At 39.0% G+C, this 20886-nt stretch overlaps 1 protein-coding gene across 7 annotated transcripts in view; it reads left to right on the top strand.

The window, feature by feature from the left end:
• Wdpcp (WD repeat containing planar cell polarity effector) overlaps positions 1 to 20886 on the top strand; it is a 242957-nt gene that overhangs the window by 10072 nt on the left and 211999 nt on the right. The window contains exon 1 of one of the 7 annotated variants that reach the window (XM_060365185.1): positions 15005 to 15026. The exons of the other annotated variants lie outside the window; for them this stretch is intronic. The gene's annotated coding sequence lies outside the window, so the exon portion shown is untranslated. Of the gene's footprint in view, positions 1 to 15004; positions 15027 to 20886 lie in introns of those variants that run through there. 7 annotated transcript variants of the gene reach the window in all.

Below are 20886 nucleotides of genomic sequence, written 5' to 3'. Positions count from 1 at the left end.
TTTAGTCCATCATCATCATGGCGGGAAGCATGGCGGCGTGCGGGCAGACACGGTGCTGGAGAAGGAGCTGAGGGTTCTACATCTGCAGGCAGCAAGGAGAGACTGTGTTCCATGCTGGACAGAGCTTGAGCATCTGAAACCTCAAAGCCACCTCCACAGAGACACACTGCCTCCTAATAGTGCCCCTCCCTACGGCCAAGCATTCAAACCCACAAGTCTGTGGGGGCCATACCTGTTCAAACCACCACAGTTGAGTTAGAACTCGTTTTAAAAGTTTTTCAGCTGCTTCATATCTGCACTGTTGGAATTCATGCAAAGATGAACTGCATTGCCTAACATATGGTAGAAAATAATGCTGGCATGATAGCAGTGTGGCACATAATACCATTTCAAAATGTGATTCCAGTTCATTTATAAAGTGAATTTATTGGCCAGCCATTAGGGGTCAAGCATTGTTATTAAGGACAAAATGTGGAAAGAACAGCAAGTGTTCATTATTCTTCACAGAAATTGCAATCTAGAGGAATATGAAGAGAGGTAGGCTTAGTCATTAAGATAAATACATCGTTATAATCTGTAAACGTAATGAGGAATTTCAGATTGTAACATAATGCTAATATCAAAGGTCTGTACATTACAGTATTGGTATACTGCTTTTACAAAGTGATAGCTCTTAGATTTTCTTCAGTTAAGTTGACATTGGGGTACTTAGGAGGTACAAAACTAGGTATTTAAGTCTCTTATGCCATTTGAAGAATGTTTGAGCTGATTTTTACTAAGGTTTTATCTTATGACAATGAAAAAATTATTCAGACAAATTGCTGTGGTGCCAATCATAATCCTTAGATACACAACATTAAGTATAGCCCTCCCCTACAGTAGAAGCTGGGTTTTATTTATTTATTTATTTATTTATTTTTTATTATATATATATATTTTTTTTCAATGCAGTTTATTCAGGAACCTTGAACAATCATCCGACCCTGGGGAAAGCCAGCCCACTTTAAATAGCCTCTGGGTAGCCAACCCCAGCATGCCACGTGGGCAATGCAGATAGGTCCACATACATGGAAGCAAGCCAGATCCTCAGCCTTAGCCAAAGGTGGAGTTGTTCGTGACAGAGAGCACTCACCATCGGGAAGGTGGAAGGCGGAAACCAGCTCCATCTTTAAGGCGCGGCATTACGCAGCTCTCTACAGTTCCTCCTTTTTGTTTTAGATGCATCAGGCAAGAGTAGAGGTCTGATCTCTGATATTAGAAATAAATTGGGACTTTGTACTGATGTTCATTTAGGTGTCATCCACCCAAAGAGCATCAGACCCGTCCGGTACCTTTTTCTCAGAGGCAGGACCTGGGGCATCAACCCTCATGCAATCAGACATGCTCTTCTCTGGGTCGAAAGCAGCTGACCCTGAGTGCAGTTAGAAGCTGGGTTTTATGATTTAGGTTTTTCATGATTTCAATAATTAGAAGTTTAATTTTTTCAGATTGTGACTTGGGGTGTTTAGATTTTAAAGATTTTGACCTTTGGTATTTCAGCAGTTGAGACTGTGGCATTTGAAATGCCTTTTGGAATTATGACCAGAACTGCTTTTACACATGACATTAGCTGTTACTGTTAGGCTGTGCCATAAAGATCTCACCAGATATGGTCACCTAATCTTGTACTTTCAGCCTCAAAAGCTGCAAACTAAATTAAGCTCTTTATAAAGTATCCAACCTCAGGCATTTTGTTAAAGCAACACTGTAGAATAAGATGTAGCAATTACCTTATTCATCCCAATCTAGAAAATATTGTGTTTATCTGCTATGTGTTTTAGATTCTGTCATGTTGACAGTCAGCATTAACTGTCACATACACTCTCATATTCACATTTTGACAGTTTTCTCAATAATGTACCATAACTTCTCTAATATAAGATTATTCATTGAATTTAAATATCAGATTTCTTTAATTGCCTGTAATTTGTAACATCCCTCTTTGTCTTTCATGGAACTAACACTAGTTTCATAGGATGTTTTTTAATTTCTGTTTTTGAAAAGAAATTCTTTTCCTGTACGTACGACATATCCTGATTATAGTTTCTTCTCCCTTTACTGCTTCTGTTCCCTCCCCACCTGTCTTCCCCTCTGGATCCACTCCCTTTCTGTCTCTCATTAGAAAAGAGCAGGCTTCTAAAAGATAGCAGCCAAACATGACAAAATAAAACATAATACGATGAAGCAAAGCCTTTCATATTGAAGTTGAACATGGTGATGCAACGGGAGGAGAAGAGTCCCAAGAGCTGACAAAAGAGCCAGGGACCCACTTGTTCTCATATCAGGAGTCCCATAACATGTAAGCTAATAGCGAGAACAAATCTAAAGAGGACCTGGGGTGGACCCGTGGAGGCCCTGTGCTTGCGGCTTCAGTCTCTGTGAGCTCATATGTGCTTTGCTTAGTTGATTCAGAGGGTCATGTGTTCCTGGGGTCCTCCACTCCCTCTGACTCTTCATATATTTCTGTTTCCTTTTCCACAGGGATCCCTGAGCTCTGAGGGGTGGGATTTGATGGGGAGCTCACATTTGGACTCTCTGTTGGCATAATGTCTGGTGATGGGTCTCTGAATCTGTCGTCATCTGCTGCCAAAGGAAGCCTCTCTGATGATGATTAGATATGGCACTGATCTATGAGTATAGCAGAATATCATTAGGAGTCATTTTATTGACTTCCCCTCTTTTTTTGACCGCTAGCTCTCTGAGATTTCTAGTCTCTCGTTGGTTACCCGAGGAGGGTTGTGCATGAGTTTCTTCTCCTGGAATGGGCCTTAGGTCAAATCAGACATTGGTTGAATACTCACACAAGTTCTGTGCTACCGTTGCCCTACCATAATTTGCAGACAGGGTTGGTGTTTATGTTTCTCCTTTGGTATCCAACCAAGTACCTTTCCACACCAAATACACTAAAACACAGGATGAAGGCTCCATGTAGGCACTAGCTTGACTTATCCATGTTGAATGAGTTGTGTGTGTGCTGTCCTTGAGAGGGAACCCCTGCTGTCAGTTTGCCGAGAGCAACCGTTTAGTTTAGCATCAGACTGGGTTATTTGGGGATTTCAGCAACAACTCAATTGAATGCAGTCCAGTCTCTCTACTAATAAGACTTGCTTGGCTACAAGAGATGGCCAGTTGGGAATTCATTTCCCATTACTACTTCCGTCCATTTGCATGCAAATTTCATGATGGTTTTTTTTTAAACAGCTGAATAATACTTTATTGTGTAAACATACATTTTCTTTATCAATTCTTCTCTTGATGGACATCTAGCATGTTTCCATTTTCTGGCTATTAATGAATAAAGCCACAATGAATGTGCTTGAACAAGTATCCTTGTTATAGAATGAAGTTTCCTTTGGGTGAATGCCCAAGAGTGAAATATCTGGGTCTTGAGGTAGGTCAATTCCCAACTGTCTGATAAACCACCATATTGATTTCTATAGTGGTTGTACAAGGTTGCATTCCTACCAGCAACTGAGGAGCATTGCCCTCGCTCCACACCTTAGCCAGAATGAGCTGTAACTTGTATTATTGGTCTTAGCCATTCTGACAGGTGTCTCCTGTGCCAATGCATTCAAGGCTCTTCCCCACTTTCTCTTCTATCAGCTTCAGTGACTCTGGCTTTATGTTGAGGCCTTTGATCCACTTGGACTTGAGTTTTGTGCAGGGTGATAGATATGACTGTTTATTTTTTTTCTACTGGCAGACATTCAGTTTGGCCAGTACTTCAGCAAATATGTTGAAGATGCTGTCTTTTTATTCAGTGTGTATTTCTGGCTTCTTTATAAAAAGTCAGAAGTCCATATGTGTTTATATTGATGTCTGGATCTTCAATTTGATTTCACTGGTCATGATTGGTTTTATGCCAATACTATGCTGCTTTAAAGTTTTATATTTATTTATTTAAAGCTCTGTAGTACAACTTGAAGTCAGGAATGGCAATATCTCAGGCAGTTCTTCTATTGTTTGTTCAGGATTGTTTTGGCTATCCTGGTTTTTTTGTTTTTCCATATGAAGTTGAGAATTGTTCTTTCAAGGTCTGTAAATAATTGTGTTGGAATTTTACTGGAGATTGCATTGAATCTGTAGGTTGCTTTTGGTAAGATGGCTGTTTTTATTATGTCAATTCTGCTGATACATGAGCATGGTAGATCTTTCCATCTTCTGATAGCTTCAGGTCCTTCCTTCAAAGACTTGAAGATTTTATCATACAGGTCTATCACTTGCTTGGTTAGAGTTACCCCAAGATATTTTATATTGTTTGAGGCTATTGTGAAAGTTGTTGTTTCCTTGATTCTATCTCAGTTCATTTATCATTTTTATATATGAGGGCTACTGATATTTTTGAGTTAATATTGTATTCCTTCACTTCACTGAAAGTATTTATCAGCTGTATAAGGTCTGTGGTGGCATTTTTAGGGTCACTCATGTATACTATCATATCATCTGCAAATAACCATACTTTGACTTCTTCCTTTCCAATCGGTATCCCCTTGACCTCCTTCAGTTGTCTTATTACTCTAGCTACTACTTCAAGTACCATATTGATTAGATGTAGAAAGAGTGTTCCTGATCTTAGTGGAATTGCCTTGTGTTTCTCTCCATTTAATTTGATGTTGGCTTTAAAGATGCCTTGTATCTCTAATCTGTACAGGACTTTTAATCATTGGGGTGCTGAATTTTGTCAAAGGGCTGCATTTAATGAGATGATCATGTGTTTTTCTTTCAGTTTGTTTTGATGGTGAATTGCCTTTACTGCAGTTTAGCGGGCCTGTGGTCTAACAGGAGATGCCTGCTGCAGTTGGGGGCTGGGACACAGCGACAAGTTGGGGAAGGAAAGGTATGGGGGTTGTCTATGGGGTACATAGGAGATGTAGGCAGCAGGAGGGTACGGCTGCTGTCTGTTGCAGATGTAGGGAAGAGATTGGGGGTTGGGTCTGAAGAAGCAGAAGGAGAGGAGAAGGTCTGAACAGCCTGTGTGGTGTTCTGGAAGCATGGCCTCTCTTTGGATTTGAGACAGGGTTTCTCCATGTGCAAAGCTTCCCCTTCCAGATCTATGTTTGCCCTTTTCCAGCCTTCTCAGCTATGTGTGCAGAACACAACTGGAGGATTAGGATACAGAAAACACCACAGGGTGTGATAGCTTATGCCCTTAATCCAAGCTCTCAGGAGGCCAAGGCATGTAGGTAGATCACTGTGAGTTCAAGGCCAGCCAGGTCTACATAGCAAGTTCAGCCCGGCCAGGGCTACATAGTTAGAACATGTCTCTCAAAACAACAAATCAAGCAAACAAACAAACAAAAAGCAAGCAAACAAGAACAAAATTCAAAGCACATACTATCCTTTTTATAGAATATCTTGCCTTTTCATGTAGTGGGATGGGTGGAGGGCAGTGTCTTCAAATGGCTATTAAGAGTAAGGTTGGCAGTATGTCTAGATCTTGTTCCTCTTCCTGCCAGAATCATATACTACTGTATAGGCAATATAGAATGATTGATTTATTTCTTGGGTAATTTCAGAATATTGATATTATATTTATTGAACTTTATTTTAAATGATATAATGCTGGGACAAGGGTTTTCAGGTATTTAATACCTTATGCAATAAAATTATTGTAAAACCATGACAAATAATTAAATTTGCCTCATTAATTTAGTCTGATTAAGAGGTATTAATATAATTTTATATTTACCTTTATGTTAGTATAGCATTATTATTTACTGTTTTTCTTAAAAGAGTTATTAATCACTTTTTTGGATATCTGTGTAGACTGTAGACTATTTACAGTTTACAGTTAACATTTTTTAGAAGCCAAAATCAGACTTCCCACAATGTATAATTTGCCTTTAAAAATTTCCTGCTTTGGAGATCATTTATTTGTGTTCTTACACTTTTAATATGAATGAAATATTAATAATGAATTGTTTAAAGTAAAGTATTTCAGTTAATTCCATGTATAATTAAAAAATTTAAATACATTAACATTTCACAACATAGTCTGTGATTGGGATTAGGAATGTTTGTGTTTGCTGTTCAAATACTCACTGTAATATTTGATATTTGGATAAAATGCTATTTTCATATCAAATATATTTGTTCAAACTTTTAGAGGATATAGATCAGGGTCTTGGAAATTTTTTATTTAACATAAAATTATTTGTTTTTAAATATTAAAAGTGAGAACAGTTTGGAGAAAATCCTTGTGGTTATATGACTATTAGGTTTTGCATATTTGCCTCCTTTAATGATGTTACTTTTTATGTCAGACATAAAACGTTCAGTCTCAAGTTGTGTAGAAATGAGACGAGCTGTCCTTGCATTTCTGATGTAGAGAACATTAACCTATCCCATTTCCTTAATCTGACTTGCCAGATGAGGGGAGGGGAGTGCATTTCACAAGAGGAAACACATCTTTATGTTCAAGCACAATACTCTCCTTATACATTATATGTGAACGGTTAAGGGTGTTGACATTTAAGAAGCTGCTTGACTGAAGCAACTATTTACAACAAGCCCAGGCCAGCCAGACTACTGGGAAGATGATACAAACTCACTGAAGTTAAAACCACTATAAGGCAAGATGACTCCAGAGACATAAAGTCTGGGTTTTAGCTTCCGGAAATACCACTGGTAGGATTAAATATAAAAATTCTAAACATGCATCTAAAATGAGTTAGGTTACCAAGATAATTAGAACTAATTGTCAAAGGATTTTCAAAAGCATTTGGTTATCATTATTTGAAAAGAAGAATGGTTAAAATTGTGGGATTGACTTTTGTATACTAAAAGAACATGCTTCATTTTGGCGCTGAAATTTGATTTTATTTTTTGAGTTGATTATGAAAAAGTTATTAACTAATAGATATTTAATGTATGTATGATGTGTGATATAACAAAAAATACATAGTTCATGCGTACACGGTCCTAAAATTCTTAAACTCTCCAAAGTGACGGCTTTCTTTACATACTAATGAGAATATAGTGTAGGCCTGGGTCGCTTCTAGACAGGGGCGTTGGTTGTCAAGTTTCTTTTTTAATCTTTTAAAATTTTTATTTATGTTTTAATTAATTACAGTTTATTCACTTTGTATCCCAGCTGTAGCCCCCTCCCCCCCAATGCCACCTCCCTCCTTCTTCTCCTATGCCCCTTCCCCAGTCCACTGATAGGGAGGTCCTCCTCCCCTTCCCTCTGACCCTAGCCTATCAGGTCTCATCAGGACTGGCTGCACTGTCTTCCTCTGTGGCCTGGTAAGGCTGCTCCCTCCTCAGGGGGAGGTGATCAAAGAACCAGCCACTGAGTTCATGTCAGAGACAGTCCCTGTTCCCATTACTAGGGAACCCACTTGGACACTGAGCTGCCATGGGCTACGTCTGTGCAGGGGTTCTAGATTATCTCCATGAATGGTCCTTGGTTGGAGTATCAGTCTTAGCAAAAACCCCTGTGCCCAGATTTTTTGGTTCTGTTTCTCTCCTTGTGGAGCGCCTGTCCCTTCCAGGTCTTTCTATCTTCCCCTTCTTTCATAAGATTCCCTGCACCTTGCCCAAAGTTTGACTATGAGTCTCAGCATCTGCTTTGACACCTTGCTGGGTAGAGCCTTTCAGAGGCCTTCTGTGGTAGGCTCCAGTCCTGTTCCCTGCTTTCTCCTTCTTCTGATGTCTGTCCTGTTTGCCTTTCTGAATGAGGATTAATCATCTTACCCAGGGTCCTTCTTCTTGCTTAGCTTCCTTAGGTGTACAGATTTTAGTATGTTTATCCTATATTGTATGTGTAATATCCACTTATAAGTGAGTATATACCATGTGTGTCTTTCTGCTTCTGGGATACATAACTCAGGATGATCTTTTTTAGATCCCACCATTTGCCTGCAGATTTCATGATTTGCTTGTTTTTAATTGCTGAGTAGTATTCCATTGTGTAAATGTACCACAATTTCAAAATTTTAATTGCACAAGCTTTTCATCTCAATGGTTAGGATTATTCCCTGTTTTTTTTTTTTTTAAATCTATTATGAGTGGGATTTTGTTTTCATGATTTATTTCTTAGCCAGCTTGCTATTGGAAAGCTTTTGCATGTTAATTTTGTACCCTGTTACTTTGCTGAAGTTTATCAGGTTTAAGAGTTTCCTGGTAGAGTCTTTAGGGCTTTTCAAATAGAAGAGAGTATCTTATACAAATAAGGATACTTTGGCTTCTTCCTTTGCTACTTTATTTAATTCTATTGACTTAGTAAGTAATAGTATAGCTAAAACTTCCACTACTATATTGACCAAGAGTCTCATTTCAAGTTTTCCCCCATGTAGCGTGTTTGATGAAGGCTTATAGTATATGAGCTTTGAGATCTAGTTTTTATAGCTTTTATCATGAAGGGATATTTAATTTTGTCAAAGGCTGTATGTGTACCTATTGAGATGGTCATATGATTTATCTCTTTAAATCTACTTGTGTGCTTGCTGTATTATATTTATTAAATTTGCATATATCGAACCATGTTTTCATGAATGAAACTGACTTGGTTATGTATTAGTTATGTATTAGTCAGGCTTCTCTGGAAAAAAATTACTCTATACATTATATATATATTCATGAGTGAGTATATATATACACATACACACATATATGTGTCTGTATTATAGAGAGAGTTTATTAGAATACATTAGAATGGCTTACAGGCTGTGGTCTATCTAGTTTAATGATGGTTGTCTACCAATGGGTCCAAAAATCCAGTAGTTGTTCAGTTCATGAGGCTGGCTGTCTTAGCTAGTCTTCAGTATATGTCGGAATCCTGAAGAGGTAGGCTGTAATGCCCGTGAAGAAATGGACTTGCCAGTGAGAGTGAAGGCAAGCAGGCAAAGAACAAAAGCTTCCTTCTTCCATGTCATTTATGCAAGCTGCCTGCAGGAGGTATGGAACAGATTAGACGTGGATCTTCCCACCTAAAGAGATCTGAGTTAAAGGCGAATCTTCTCACCTCAAAGGTCTGGATTAGAAGTCTTCTTCCCTCTTCAAACGGTTTAACTAAGCAAAAATCCCTGGCAGTTTTGGATATTCATTAATTCCAGATATAGTCAAGTTGACAACCAAGAATAGCCATCACAGTCATGATGTACAACATTAATGTGCTGTTGAATTGTTTTTAAGTATTTTACTAATAATTTCTCTATCTGGATTCATCAGGAAAATTGGAATATATATATATATATATATATATATATATATATATATATAGTCAGGATGATTCTGGCCTTGGGCGCAGGATGAGTTTGGAAGCCACCTTTTCCTTTATTTTATGGTCTAGTGTGAGGGGTGTTGGTGTTAGTTCTTCTTTAACATTGATAGGATTCAGCATGAATGTGTGCTTTTCTTTCATTTTTCCCGTGACCTCACTGTTGAGGCATTTTATTTATACATGTGTTATGTATTTAGAAAGGGAGTCCCAGGATTTCCCTTCTGTGTGTGATGAACTTACTTCTTCATGTTCCATGATGCCAGGTGAAGCTGTCAGTACAATGAAACTAACTTGAGAGTGTGGGACAGATCATTGTGTTGTTTTTCTAGTCCTTGAGTTGCACTTCAGGTCTGGGGCTGTGCATGCCACACGTGGTTAACCTGCCTGTAAGGTGCAGGGCAGTCTTCCCAGTTCCTTCTGCTGTTCTTGACTTCAGACTCACCAGTGTGCTGTGCTTTTCTACCAGGGCTAGAAGCCAGGTAGTGACTCTGGAGCATCACATGATACGGCCTGGTATTTGCTTCTCTTTTCAGCATTGTTGGTGACCTTGAGATGGTCAACAGGGCACTCATGCATAGCATTACAGTGTTGCTAAAAGGCTGGAAAGAGGCCGAGGGGGGCTTTCTTTCCCCTCATTGATTGTTACACATATATTTCAATTTAAAAATCCCTTTGATTGAATATTGGTAGCTAATATGGGCCTGCAAAGTTATCCATTGTTTCGGTTCGTTGGGCCTATGTTGTCAATACTGTTTGTTTCTAAATTACCAACATCTCATTTTTTTTTATTCTTTCTACTGTTCTGTCAGCTTCTGCTTCACTGTTTTATGCCCTTTATTTCTTTCTCTCTATTAACTGTGTTTGATGTGTTTCTTGCCTTCCTAAGACTTTGCAGTATATCTTTAGGCTATTTATTTGAAATAACTCTGATTTCTAAATGTAAGCATTCATGGTTATATGTCATTTAGAATGGCAAAAGACTCTTGAGGATGTTCTCATTTTCACTTGATTCTATGAATTTTAAAAATTCCTTACACAGGAGGACAATGCAGCCAGTTCTGATGAGACCGGATAAGCTAGGGTCAGATGGAAGGGGAGGAGGACCTCCCCTATCTGTGGATTTGGAGAGGGGCATAGGAGGAGATGAGGGATGGAGGGTGGGATTGGGAGGGGAGGAGGGAGGGGACTACAGCTGGGATATAAATTGTAATTAATATAAAAAATAAGAACTTAATTAAAAAACTCCTTTCTGATTTTGTATAGTGATCCACTGATTGTTTAAAGCAAAAGTGGGAGAGCAAAATATGTATGAAAATATCATAACGAAACCTATAATTTTTATCTTAACTTAAAATAACTAAGAGCATATAGTTAAATCTCCATCTGCATAGTTTCTCTTGCTATTGATTGCAATTTTCATTCTGATATGTTCTGATGAGGTCTAAGCACTTACTTGGATTATCTCATACTTATGAAGACTTCTTTCTCCTAAAATGTGATCTACTGTGGAAAAAGAAATTTTTTTAAAGCTACTTTAAAAAAAAAGTGTATTCTTTAGCTGTTACATGGATTGCAAATGTCTGTTAAGTCCAATTGATCTAAGGTACAATTTAACTCAAGTTTTTATTTTTTAATTTTTTTTGTCTGGATGATTGATCTATTCAAGGTAAGTTATATACAATAGTAAGGCCAAGCACTGTCTCTCATAGTTGTGTTCTGTAGCCCTCTCCTATCTAGGTGCCAACTCCTCTGGCTCCCTGAGTTATGAATGGTCCTTGCTTTCTCGTTCCCAGAGTAGCTGTCTCAAATAATGGGCGACATTCAAGATTTTGCTTGGCTGTATCATTCTGAGATACAGGCAATGATAAAATGAGTTTCTTCTCCAATCTGGCCTGGTTTGCAGGAGCCATTGTCTAAGCTGTGGCAATTTGACATTTTAACCTAACAGTTATGTTTCTCTTTTACTCTATCAGACTGGAAAACAACACTACATTCTAGGCTAGGAGAGCCGAAGGGTAAATCAGTGAGGTGAAGGAGAGCAGAAGGAAATAAAGAATCGACTGCTGTTTTGAAGAGAAGAACATTAACTTTTATTGCTGCCAGGGTTTTGAGGGTCAGAGCCTGGGCCCTAGCACTCCTAACATTGTAGGCTAGGTGACCTTTCCTCAGTAAGCTAATTAAAGACACAGACAAAGAAAGACATTGATAATAATGTGTAGTAGTAATTACACTAAAAACAGACTTTTAATGTGGCTGCTTCAAGAGGAGGAACAAAAAAGTCCAGTGGAACCCCTTATCCAAGTTTATCTTCAGAACTGGTATAAGGTTTAGATTAAGTGGACAATCGTTGTGCATAAGTAAGCAGTTCTGGTCAAGATGTGGTCCCCTCATCATTTGGGAGATCTCTTATTCAAAGTACAACATTCTGTCCCTAGCCCTCATAGGCATGTTGGTAGAATGTTCTTTTAAAATGTGTACACCTTACCCTGTTCATTCAAATGCTGATTTCTCCCCCCTACCCTCCACTCTCTGGTTTCAATCCGGGTATTTCATTGTGATACTCATTCTAAGCATCTTGTCTCAACTCTTGTGTAAACAGGCTAAAATAAAGCAATTAGACACAATGTTGAGCTGGGAGGAGCCAGAGGACAGGAAAGAGGGGAGGAGCACGAGGGCAGGAAATGAGTGGGAGGAGAAAGGGCGAGGAGAGCTTGGAGCAGAGCTGGAAGAGAGATCTTGGAACAGAATGGAGTAATGGACTGGACCTAATATATCACTAAAAGCAAGTATAATGTGGGAAATCTAAATGTTAGGAAACTATGAGGGTTTGGAGGTTTAGGAGGGAGTAACTATTGCCCAGCATTGTGTTCTATGTTAACTAAATAAACCCAATCTCTGTGTGCTGATTTGACTATACAGCTGTTTAGGACTAGCAGCAGGATTACCAGAAGATATATCAACAGTAAATATTAATAAGCACTTACAACATAGGCTCATGGCCATCTCATGATGCAAAATGCATTTAGTCTTCAAAAGTCTCCATAGACTATTTAATAGTCTTGATACTGTTCAAAAGTCCAAAATCTCCTTTGAGGCTCAAGGCAGTCTGTTAACTGTACCCTCTGTAGCTAGCATTTGCTACTTCGTGGGTTTTTTACTCTCTTCCACCCGTCTCCACCCTCTAACACTAGATAGGAGGGAAAAGGACAGAGGGGAAGGGGTGGGTTGCTGTCATTAGACTGTGTCCTGCTGAGTAGGAGCACTGGATTTCTTGGGGCAAGTTTGAACTTTGCTGTCAGGATATTCAAGTTCTTCTTCTCATCTCTTCGTGCATGACCACTTGACAAACCGAAACAAAACCGCAAGAACAGCAGCCAGCACCAGTAGCATGAGGAGAGTCTGTCACAGCTTCTCTCAGGGCTCTAGCATTTCTATACCTTCTCAAGAGCTCCCAGGATTCCAAATGTCAGACACCTGGAGAAACTATGCTCAGCTGGCAAAATCACAGCCCTGCCAGAGCACGAGGAAAATCATAGTCAGCTGCTGTGGACAATTTGAAGTGGTCCCATATCCCACACCTGGGATTAAGACAAAAAATTCCCATAGCATTTCTGTGTTTTTAAAGAAACCAAAAATTCTCACTATACCCCTCTGTAAAAATTTAAAACTTTTTATGTTCTTCTAGCATACAGGGACACAGATTATACATTCCTATTCTATAAGGGAAGAATAGAGATGTAGAGAGTAATGATTTGACAAAAATGAGACTGAAACAGAATCTGGCAATCACCAAATCTTGTAGGCCTGTACCCAGTATTTGGACTTCCAGTTTCAAAAGAACTGCTCCTCCAGTTTTGCTGTCTGCAACATACATTTCTCCTTTGGGCTGATTCTACTCCCTGTATGCAGCTCTTCTTGGAAGAGGAATAGGGGAAAGCATGACAGCAGAAAAGGAAGGCATGGTGGCTGGATCAAGAAGTTGGCTGATTAGATTTTGATCCATTCATAGGAAGCAGAGCAAAAAAGCAACATTTTATATGTGTACATATTTTTGTAATTTCACATATGGAGTACTTGGTCTAATTAAAGCAGTATTTGAAAATGGATGTTGTAGATGTGATCTCAGCCTCAGTATCCAGTTATTTCTGTTTTGTTTTACTCAGCATTAAGAAATATTGAAAATTGCCTTACTATTTGAGGAGCTATTACAGCTCCACTGGTGTATATATATATATATATTTATGGTTGGAACACTTAAGGCTTATGAGATGTGAGGAAGTCTGAGGAGATTTTGTTTGTTTTGTTTCTAGTGTTGGCTGGTGAAGCCAGGGCCTACTGTGTTCTAAACTGGCCCCGACTGACTAAGTCTTGTCCTTCACTTTGCCCCTAGAGGTCTTTAAAATTACCTGTCAGAACTATTTGTGTTGTTACAGTGAAAATCGTATATTATATATAATAATTATATATTATAATATCATATATTATACATAATAATATATTATTTGAAGAACTTCTAAATAAACTGAAAATATGTTTGTTAGCCCCATCTACAAGGATATAATGGACATCATGAAAGCAGAGAATTTGAGGATAATAGTCCTATGTAGTCCAGGTTTTTGTTGTTGTTTGAGACAGGGTTTCTCTACGTAGCCTTGGCTGTCCTGGACTTGGCTTTGTAGACTAGGCTGGCTTCAAACTCACAGAGATCGTACTGCTTCTGCCTTCCTGAGCGCTGGGATTAAACTCATGCACCACTTGTCTGGCTTCAGGCCTTTTTTTTTTTTTTTTAAATAGTGTTCTGCTTATTCTGTTCTGACACACTTATTCCTTGCCCATCTAAGTTAAATGTTTGTAGTCAGGTAACTGGGTACTGACTCCCAAGAGTAATGGTGAAGACAGTGAAGTAAGTTCTTCATCAGTTAGAGAAGCACTTAAAATGTTTGGATCTCCCCATCTATTCCGACATACAGAGTTTCAGGGCTTTCTGTTTCCCATTAGAGCTTCCTTTTTGTACTGTTGACTAGGAAAAAAACCATCATGATATGATATATATATGTATATATATTTTATATATTATATATATTGCATATTATATATAATAATATATTATATACAACATGTTATATATATGTGTGTATTGTGATATATATGTCGTGATATTAGTAGCTTGAATTCCAGGGCACTTGTCCAAATTTTTAGGCTCTTGTGACCCAGGAAAAAGAATTGGACTAGAGTCACATGATTAGAAATAGAAATACAGCTTAACTAAGAAAGAGAGAGCACTTCCAAGAAAGGGAGTAGACAGACAGGAAGCTGAGAAAAACAGGAACTGAAGAGTACTATGAGGTACATGGCCCTTTATAGGTCATTTATGTGGCACCTGCCTATCATATGTTTGTATATTGCAGGCTTTTCTTGAATGTATGCTGCTTGTTATATGTAGCCCAGCTGGGAAGGGTTTTTCTATAATGGCTTACTTCATGTATTAATGTTGTTCAATAAATGTCTCTTTGTCTCTGTCTGTCTATCTCTCTCTCCTCAGCCACAACCCCTTCCTGAGAGATATGATCCCAAATATTTTTCGGAGAACAAAATCTATCATCTGTAACTATTCCCATGCTGATCAGAGGCATAGTCCCTCAGAGGAACCACAAGACAAACAAATGAACCGATAATTCTATAAGATGTGGGAAAATACAAAAGAACAGTTTTAAGGAGAAATCATGGTGACACAGATTGAAAGGGGAGATGTTGTAATCGTTGAGTAAGTATTAGTAGTAACAAAAGAAAAATATTGTAACAAACCAGAGTATAAAATAAGGCTATGATGGGAACAGGAAATAGGCAGCTTAGGGCTTGGATTGTGAAGGCAGCAGTTCCAGGAATGTCCTTGGTTCTCTGGCCAGGAAATCTAGAAGTGAATTCTGGTTGGTATCTCTCTGTCTGTCTATGTATGTGTATATGCATATATGTATATATGTATCATCTGTCTGTCTGTATGTCCAGTTATCTGTTTATCTTCTTTTATGTAATACATTCTGACTGCAGCTTCGCCTCCCTCTCCTCCTCCCAATCCCCCCCTTTCCCCAGATCCACTGCTCTTTCTTTACCTTCAGAAAAGAGGCCTACAGGGATACCCACCGAGCATGGCCTAACGAGATGCAATAAGACTAAGCAGAAGCCCTCAGATCAAGGCTAGACAAGGTAATCAGTAGGAGGAGAGGGTCCCAAGAGCAGACAAAGAAGTTACAGGTACCCCTACTTTCACTGTTAGGAGTCTCACAAATACCCCAAGCTAGACAATTGCAGCATGTGTGCAGAGGACTTAGGGCAGACCCACAAAGGTTCCATGGTTGCTGCTTCAGTCTTTGTGAACGACTATGAGTCCGTGTTCTCCAGCCCTGCAGCTTCTAAAATCCTTCCTCCCCCTCTTCCACAGGTTCCCTTCCCGAGCTCCACATAAGGTTTTGGTGTGGATTTCTGCATCTGCTCCCATCAGTTGCCTTTCTGATGGTAATTGGGCTAGGCGTTGATCTATTGATTATAGCAGAGTATCCTTAAGAATCATTTCATTGACTTTATTATTTATTTATTTATTTATTTATTTATTTATTTATTTATTTATTGTCAGTTGTACTTGGTGTTACCATAGGTCTCTGAGCTGTCCAGTTTCTGGTTCCTGGCCATTTAGGCCGTGTCAGACATGGGCTCCTTCATGTGGCCTCAAGTTAGACTAGTCATTGGTTGGCTGCTCCCACAAGCTCTGAGCCACCATTGCTCCTGCACATCTTGCCAGTAAGGCAGGTGTGGGTCGAAGGTTTTGTAGTTGGGTTGGCATCCCAGTTCCACCATAGGAAGTCTTGCCAGGTTATTGAAGGTGGCAGGTTCAGGCCCTGTATCCTCCATTACTAGGAGTCCTCCCTAGGTTACCCTGATAGGGTTCAGAAAGTTTCCTCTGTACTAGGTAGGTTTCCACATCACTTGCATCCAAATGCCCCCAATTCCAGTCGTCTTTCTGTACTTTCTCCCTCCATCCGTCCTGCCTCCACCTGGTCCCTACTAGGTCCCATCCCCATCTGCCCCTAGTCCACCTGAGTTATCTATTGTTTTCATGAATTAATTTATTACTTATTTTATATCCCTATCACAGCTTCTCCTCCAATTCCTCCCTGTCCCCTCCCTTTCCCCAATTCCTCCCCCTGTTTCTCCTCAGAAGATGGGAGGAGTCCCATGGATATCAACCCACCTGGGCATCTCAAGTTACAGTAGGACTAGGTTCATCTCCCATTGAGGCTAGCCAAGTCAGCTCTGTCAGGGGAAAGGGACCTAAAGGCAGGCAACAGAGTCAGGGACAGTCCCTGCTCCTGCTGTTAGAGGTCCCGTCTGAGGACCAAGCTGTACATCTGTTACACATGGGTAGGGAGCTTAGGTCCATGGAAGCTCTCTGGTTGGTGGTTCAGTCTCTGTTAATCCCTATGGGCCCAGGTTAGTTGATTCTGTAGGTTTTCTTGTGGTGACCTTGGCCTCTCTGACTCCTTCAATCCTTTCTTTCCCTCTTCTACAAAATTACCCGAGCTTTGCCTATTGTTTAGCTGTGGGTCTCTGTTTCTGTATCCATCAGCTGCTGGGTGTGAAGCCTCTCAGAGGACAGTTATGCTAGGTCCTGTCTACAGATATAGCAGAGTATCATTAATAGTGTTAGGGGTGGACTCTCTTACGGCATGGGTCTCAAGTTGGGCCAGTCATTGGTTGGTCATTCCCTCAATCTCTGCTCTGTCTTTATTCCCATGCAATTGGAGGCAGGACAAATTTTGGGTCGAAGATGTTGTGAGTGGGTTGTAGTCCTCATCCCTCCTTTGAAGTCTTTCCTGGTTACAGGAGGTGGCCATTTCAGCTTCCATATCCATGTTGCTAGGAGTCTTAGCTAGGGTCACCCGACATTCCTAGGAGTTCCTTTGTCCTAAGGTTTTGGCTTGTTCCAGAGGTGCCCCAACAGCTTCAGGTCTCTTCCCCAGTTCTTTCTTCCTCTACCATCCCCTCACTTGATCTCCTCTCTTTCCCTTCCAACTCCCTCTCTCACCCACTTTCCCCCCTCCATTTATCTCCGATATCTATTTCCCCTTCCGAGCGAGATTCAAGCATCCTTTCTTTGACCCTCCTTGTTACTTAACTTTTTTGGGTCTGTGAATTATAGCATGGTTATCCTGTACTTTATGGCTAATATTCACTTATAAGTGAGTATATACCGTGTTTGGCTTTCTGGGTCTGAGTTACCTCATGCAGGATGATTTTTTCTAATTCCGTCCATTTGCCCGCAAATTTCATGATTTCCTTGTTTTTCTTTTCTTTTCTTTTTTTTTTTTAATAGCTGAGTAGTATTCCATTGTGTAAATGTACCACATTTTCTTTATCCATTCTTCAGTTGAGGGACATCTAGGTTGTTTCTAGTTACTGGCTATTATGAATAAAGTTGCTATTAACATAGCTGAGCGAGTGTCCTTGTGGTATGGTGGGACATCTTTTGGGTGTATGCCCAGGAGTGGTGTAGCTATATCTTGAGGTAGAGCTATTTCCAATTTTCTTAGAAACTACCAAATTGATTTCTAAACCTGTCACTTGAGTTTTTGGTTTTGGCAAATCCCATCAAAATGCCAATACAATTTTACAGACCTTGAAAAAACAATACTTAACTATTTTTTTTCTGTGCAACTTCTTTTTAAATAACTGATTAAGTCTGAAATTGTGTATAAGAGTAGAGAGTGTATGACTGTAGTTTTAAACTTTAATAGTATCACAAATTAAAAGGTGAAAGAGTTACACAAAGCTCATTTGAAAGCTTATTTAAATCTATAGTAATTTTTATGAATTTTGAATAACAATTTTAATCTTTTCATTTTATCCCTTTTGTTTGAAGAAAAGCATATTCTACACAATGTTCATTTGATGATAATAATAAGAAAATTCACTTTTTATTTTATTGTGAAAATGTTTCAGACAATTAGCAAATGTACAAAAAGTACAAGGACACTTGGCTCCAAAAGTATATATTTGGAAAATGGCAGCAAGTTTATAAACTGTGGGTGAACTGAAGATGTGAGCATAAATACCCCAAACATACACTATATATTTGCTGAATCAAATACTCTAAAGCTACAAGTTAAAGAATTCTAACAGCGAAATCCCCACATATACCTATGTGTTTGTAAGCTATGGACAGCTTACTTGGTACTCTTACCAAGTACATCTTTTCTAATGCTCCACCTTTCTACCTACAATAGTGTTGTCTATTGAAATTGCTATGTTTGGCATACAGAAAAGCCAGAGGCATTGTCCCCAGAAGAAGACACCAAAGTTAATATTTGATGACCCATTTGGGAATTTTGCATTCAGCCCTCTTTATTGAGATATAATTCATAAATTTTATCCCTTTAAGTTTAGTTTGTTTAGTGGCTTTAATATATATAAAGTTTGGCTGATCATTGTGTCACATGCTTGTGATCTCAGCACTTGAGAGGCGAGGAGGGAGGGTTGCTGCAAGGTTCAGACCAGCTTTGTTGGCATAGGGAGTGTCAACCCCCTCAAGTTGCACAAAGCAACCACCAACAAAGGACTTTACAGTAACAACACAGCTCTCCGCTGAAGCCCGCCACTCTAATTCAGGAGGATTCTGACCGAATGTCTTGGTAGTCATTGGCTGTGTCCTCTTTATTTCAGCGTGCTGACCGCTTTTTCTCAATGGATTTGACCAGCCCACACTTTATATGTACAGAATTTTATACTATTTTGTATTTTGACCTTTTCTGTTAGAAACAGTCAACAATGACTCTTAGAACAGTGTTTCAGGATTTTTTTCATTTATATACAATAGTGCTTATTCTATTAAATGATACTGTTTTTTTCTACAAGACGGAACAGTTGTTACAACACATTACATTTGTGGAAGTTTCCTGATAGCACTTTGTCAGACAAGAGCACAGCTCTTTAAGCTAGCTGTTGGTTACAACCTATATGGAGTCGGGGGGAGGGTCACACAACAATGTAAGTGCTGCAAAAATTGGCAACAGTCAAAGATTTCTGGACACAGCAGTCAGATTTCAGAATCAATGTGTCCTGAGTATCAGTTGTGGTTAGCAGTGTCCTCTCATGCTGGATTGCACAGGTCACTGTAGCCCTGGCACTGAAAACACAGCGCGTACACTTTGCCCTGTGCATGCCATCACGCTGCCCAGCAGCAGCAAATACTGCCTGAGACACCATGGCTCAGACTGCAGACTGCTGTGAACTGCAGGGCTGCTGCAGACACCAGGCAATGACAGAAATGAAGACTTTATTTCCTTAGCACCACTCCTCCCATGTAGCAAATTAGTGAGTCTCTGCTTTGTACTGTATTAGAATGTTTGATTTTAAAATTTGCTGTTTGAGCTACTGACTCAATTTTTATTTAAAAGCAAAAACAATATTAAATGAATTGTGGCTTTGGATTAGGAGAGAATTTTCAAATCTACTAAATATACATATGTCATTTTATGCTATGTCTTTTTGAAGTAGTATTCTTGGCATGGATGATTATAAAGTCAAAATATCAGTTAGTTTTGGAAAGCATTTAAGATTTTTTTTGTGTCCTACAGTATTGAGTATTCAGCCCATATTTAATTCTTTACATAAGAATAAATAAGCACATTTGTCTTAGTGGACAAAGGTGCTTTCACACTTAATAAGTGTTAAGATTATATATGTATTTTCTGGGTCAGCATACACCTTTAATCCCAACACTCAGGAGGCAGAGTTTGAGGCCAGCATAGGCAGATACACAAAGAAACCCTGTCTTGAAAACAAACAAAAGCAAACCAAACAAATAAAAAGATTGTAGGTATACCAAAGAATTGCTTAAAAATAAATATTTTAATGGATCAGTAAATGTTTGGCTTATATACATATATATGTAGGGTCCTATATAAACTTCTCAGGCAAGAAAAGAAAAAAAAGGTAGAAAACGTTCCAAGAAGTCCTTGGTTAGAGGTTGGAAGTGAGGGTCTTTTTGCTTGCCCTTCTCTGCACTAATTGTTCTGTTTCATTAGATTATGATAAAGTTATGTTAGGACAGTTAGTTACATGTGCATAGAAACCTTGTTCTTTGGAGATCTTAAGACTAGAATTAGAAGCGCTGTTCTTTGAGTCATTGAAGCAGCAGTGGGCCATAGGTGAATGTATGTGTATGTATAAGTATACATATGTATACACACATATGTTTCTGATCTCTGATACTCTGAGACTTGGCAGCAATGACAGTCCAGTAGCACTGAATGTACTAGTGCCAAGATTTGTTTCTAATATGATTGCCCATTAAGAGCAGCAAGTGCTTCTTTAAAGAAACAGTGTGCCATGCCAAAAGCTAAGAGGTGTTGAAAGAACTAAAAACAAAATAAAACTGTGTTCAAATACCATGAAAGTATGCTTCAGGGAATCCCACTGGCCAAATCTTGGGTATTTTCAATGCCAAAATAAATAAATATAGCTCCTTGAATAAACTGAAATCAATGAGTACATACTGATATAAATATAAGTACAAGAATAAATAAAGATAACTGGGCAGAAAGTTCTACCTTACTTACCAACTAGTAAAA

The sequence above is a fragment of the Meriones unguiculatus genome, chromosome 12 (genome assembly GCF_030254825.1).
Source record: "Meriones unguiculatus strain TT.TT164.6M chromosome 12, Bangor_MerUng_6.1, whole genome shotgun sequence".
Taxonomy (NCBI): Eukaryota; Metazoa; Chordata; class Mammalia; order Rodentia; family Muridae; genus Meriones; species Meriones unguiculatus.
This window is presented reverse-complemented; position numbering and strand designations above follow the sequence as displayed.